This window comes from Penaeus monodon, chromosome 14 (assembly GCF_015228065.2).
Source record: "Penaeus monodon isolate SGIC_2016 chromosome 14, NSTDA_Pmon_1, whole genome shotgun sequence".
Lineage (NCBI taxonomy): Eukaryota > Metazoa > Arthropoda > Malacostraca > Decapoda > Penaeidae > Penaeus > Penaeus monodon.
The window spans coordinates 16,577,932-16,582,931 of record NC_051399.1 but is presented as its reverse complement, the minus strand read 5'-3'; positions in this window follow the sequence as shown (position 1 = coordinate 16,582,931).

Here is a 5,000-nt window from a genome sequence, read left to right as displayed (position 1 = left end):
GAAAAATAACAGACAGCCCCGAGGCAGTGAGGAAAGACCTGAGGCTAGGAAAAACCCAGTTCGTTGTTTAAAAAGGGAAAAAAGTTTTTGACAGAAAAGAAGATACCCCTTAAGTACCCCGGCCCCCTGTTTAAAAGGCGAAATACGTCAGGGGAAACCCCACCGTCCCCCGCACGAAAAAGAGGGTGTTGCCAAACTTTTTCAATGCTGTGTAATTTTTTTGACTGTTTCCCCCTGATATGAAAAAAAAATTAAAGTTAATGAGGTAAGATGAGAAACTTTGTTTTTCTGTGCCTACAATTGACCGACCTTACCTCGCCCCAGCCTAAAAACAGTAGCCCAATTCCTGAAAATTGTGCCCCGAGGTTTTTTGACAGATGAGCAGATGAGTCGAAATGTGAACTACAGACGATAAGCCCTTCCCCTTTTACTTCCTGGGAAATTTGGAAAGTAAGAGTGTTCCCTCATCCACAACCCGAAAAAGTACGTGCGCAAAATTGCAACAAAATTTAAAAAATCCTCGCCCGGGGCCCTTTTCCTGTAGGAGTGAGAGCCCTACGAAAGAATTTAAATCTGCAATCGGGCGATGATAAGATACGATTTAATAGGCGAATGCAGTGCATAAAAAGAAGGATCTTGGTAAGGTTTTTCACGAAGAGAAATTAACGGTCCCCGTGGTATAGCAGAGCTTGGGCGCGTTGCGGAGTGGCCAAAAGCGAGAACCGGAAACCCCCCAAGGGGTTGTTATAGGGGGGGAAAACCCTTTCCCCAAAGGTCCCAATACAGCCCCAGGTGCGTCCTTACGTTAAAGCGGCAGGCGATGCGAGTCTCCCCCCGAGGAGGCCCCCAAAAAAAATGGACAACAGGGATCCTGGAAGGGAGAGCCCGATATCACCCACTCACCCCAAAACCCGCATAAAGAATATATCACAAAAAACCGTTACAAGAGAAAAAAAGAATTTTGGATGATATGGGGCTGTCCCAGAATGAAGGGGGTGCAGGTAATAGCAGCAATCGCAGCTAAGTATTGAGATAGAAACAAAACCCTAAAGGGGGGTAACACATATACCCGACGAAAAATCGCTAAACCCCGAGGACTGGGGCAAGTAAATGAGAAAAGAATATGTTTAAAACAAGGATGACTAAGGGGAGGGGGCCCAAACATGATTCCTGACATCATAATAATGATCAGGGCCCGCTTCAGGGCGTCAAAAGGAACCACTGCACAGAGCCCCTCAGCGACAGGGGCTTGCACTCTGCCTTTTTTGTTCTTTACTGCCACAACTCTGAGGGGCCCCCAAATAACGGACTAAAACTTAGGCCCCAATAAATAGTATGAGCATGATTTTTTTTAAAATACCCAAAGGGAAACCCACCCCGATAGATTTCGCCACGAGCGATCCCTTTTGCTGGTACTCAATTTTTTCCTTTTCACGAGACCTGGTCCGGAACCCCCTTTGTTGCCTTTAAACGCTCGCGGGTGCCGAGAAACCAAATATTTAGCCCAAAATTTTCCGCATAGGGGGGGGACGCGGCCCATCTCCAGGAGTTCGTTTTAAAGGGAGCCGCTTTTCCCGTCCCCTGAAAAAGAAAAATGCGGACTATCGCCCCGGGAAGAGTGATAGGTAGAATTTATGGCCGAAATGGACGGTGGGGGAAAAAGAACGTCCCCAACGCCCTTTTGTCGTCCACCATTTTACGCCCAAAAAGGTTAGAATGGATCATTTAAACGTTCCCCTAATGCCATTTTGCCTGTGGACGGGCCGGCCCCAAACGTTCACCTGCGTCCCCATGTAGCTGCTGCGTGAGAGTGGCTAACACCCGATTTACAAACTCGGTACCCTTTTCCCCAAATTAAAAAATTTTGGACAGCCCCTGACGGAAAAAAATTACGTAAAGAAATGCTTTTTGGACGTGCACCGCAGCCATTTTTTTTTCGGAACCGCCACCAACTCGCAGTAGCGGAGGAAAAAAATTTTTCCCCAAAACCGAAAGTGTTTGTTTTCCAGACCGTGAGGGGGTGAAACCAGACAAAGGTCCCAAAAGACACTTTCTGCCGGGGAAAATTTGGAAACACGAACTTAAGGCAGGGCGGGGGGATTTGCTTTTGTGACCCCTTTTACCCAAGGGGCCCCGTCTTGCCCAACCTGGGCGTGATTTGCTACCTTTGTTACTAACCGCGGAAAAAAAAAACCGGGTTTGGGTCAAAAATGGCCTGAAACCCTTTTGAAAAACCACAATGTGCCCCTCACGGTTTTTCCCTGAGCCCTACTTCAACACACGCCCGCCCCCTAAAAATTTCCGGACCACCCGGGGTTCCGGACGATTTCCGGGCTGCCCACCCCTAAATTTGCTTCGGCGGGATCTCCCAAAAACCCGTCCCGTTTTCGTCAAGAAAAAAAATTTTTCCCTTAAAATGGCAACCCCCTTAAACCCTTTGGGGGCTGCCGGTTTCCCTTTGGCCCAAGGCTCGAATGATCTGGCCATAAATTTTGTCGGCACGCTGGGCAGCATATACCTCGTCTTTATTCAGCGGTTCCAAGGGAGGAACCTGTGAAGCACTATTCACAACAGCTGACGAAGGCAAGCTAAATGAAGGGGGGAAATCAGCAGTGTAGCAGCACGACCCCGCAACCTGGAGCTCAGCATAGTTACCCAGGTTGGGTCACACAGGTCCCACAGCCATGTCCGTCGCGCTCATTGGACAGCTGGGCCTCCCTCGTTCCCTGCGCGCTTACACAGCGCTAGTGTATTTAAAGCCGCAGAGCCGAAAAAACGAGATCGGCATTCCCGATCCTCCAGACGACAACCAACAAAGCCAGCAGCACCATAAGGACTGCCCAGTCCTTGCCGACTGGGGTGCCAACCGGCTCCCCCGTTGATCTCCAACTTCACTACCAACACACCAGCCATAAACCTGTGGGCACTCACACCCACAACAAATTCTCCCCAAAGAGATAAGACACCAGTACTCAAATAGAAAGATGGGCAAACATCCATCTTCTATACTGGTGACCACCGGAGTGATCGATATGGTATTCGCCCCGCTCGCTTTGCTCAAATCTTGGAGGGGGAGTACTGTAGCAGCACGACCCCGCAAACTGGAGCTCAGCATAGTTACCCAGGTTGGGGTCCACAAAAGGTCCACAGCCATGTCCGCGCTCATTGGACAGCGGGCCCTCGTTTCCCTGCGCGCTTACACAGCGCTAGTGTATTTAAAACCGCAGAGCCGAAAAAAAAAGAGATCGGCATTCCCGATCCTCCAGGGCCGAAACCAGAAAAAACAGCAGCAGCACCCAAAAAGGACTGCCCAGTCCTTAGCCGACTGGGGAAACCAACCGGCTCCCCCGTTGATCTCCCAACTTCACTACCAACACCCAGCCATACCTGTGGGCACTCACACCCACAACAAATTCTCCCCAAAGAGATAAGACACCAGTAACCTCAAATAGAAGATGGGCAACCATCCACCTTCTATAGCAGCGTCGTCCCGCTTCAAAGATTGCGAGTTTTCGGGGGGGGGGAGTAACCCCTCGTGTCCCCCCGCAACCGCATATACCGGGGCCAAAGCACGCTTTGCCCGTCTTGGCAGCGGGTCCCGAAACTGCGCGCACCGTATGATTAGCCGGGCCACGGCGGGGACCAACCCCGGAAACCCAAACAAACGCAACCAAAAGGTTCCCAGTGGGCACTGGAAGCCAACCCCCCTGCTCCCAAAAAAAACCCAGCAATTTGGGAAAAAACTTTCCCCAAAAGAGTTAAGCACCATTTCCCCCTCAAAGGGCAAAAATTTTCGGGGTTTTCCGGGGGATTGGCGCACGTGACAGCGTGTCAGCGGCCGACAATTTGCGCGCCCTGAATTTTACACAAAAGTCACATCGAAATCGCCCAGGATATTCCTGTAACGTGCCCTAGGACCATACGGATCATTACCATTAAGCGACGTGAGCGGCATGTGGTCTGTGTGAACCATGACCTTGTACCCCCGTATAAAAATCTCTGAAGTACTTAAGAGCCCATACAATCGCCAACCCTTTCCCTATCGGTTTAACCGAGTAATTTTTCTCTCACTAGTGAGAAACCTACTAGCAAAAACCCCATAGGACGCGATTCCCTTCGTGTCCTGCATTAAAACGGGCTCCTAGCCCAACATTCGACGCGTCTGTGTGGAGAATGAAGGGGAGGTCAAACCTCGGAAATGCAAGAACGGGGAGCCGGGGCGATAGACAATGTTGTAATGTTGAAAATGCGTTGACCTGCCCCCTCGCCCCAGCGCCAGGGGACATCTTTCTTGAGGAGGTTTTGTCAACGGTGCAGCGATCCTCCCAAAATCCTTAATGAAGGTCTAAAAAAAACTGCTAAACCCAGGAACGACTTTACCTGTGTTGCAATTTAGAGGGAATGGGGAACATACTGACCAAAAACTTTTAACCTTGGCCTCGTAGGGGCAATACCTGCCAGCACTAACAGAATGACCGAGGAAATTAAACGCGGGCTGGAAGAATTTACACTTAGCCGGATTAATTGGTTAAACCCGCATCCGAAAGTCGCTGAAAAACACTGCGCAACCGCGCTTAGGTCCCCCGATCGAAGGTGAACAAACCAAAATGTCGTCTAAATAGACTAGCACCTGATCATTAATAAAACCCTGCAGGACGAGAGCCATAAGACGGGCTAAACGTCAGAGGTTTAGTTCCTGAGACCATAGGTGACACCAGGAACTCAAAGTGACCCAAAATGCGTCGAGAATGCAGTGTATGGGCGACTGTTTTCCCCTGCCAGGGGGAACCTGAAGGGGAAACCTTTCGCCAGGTCAATGGAGGAGAAGACCTTACTCTTTCCACCAATGTCTTGCAAGAGCTGCGAAGGTTAGGAAAAGGAAAAAAGGGGACGGAACGGTCACCTTGTTTTAGGCGCCGAAAATCGCAAACAGGACGAAAACCATGCTGACGCTTTTCGGCACCAGGGCAGCAAATTTTTTGGCCCGCTGGGAAAAACCC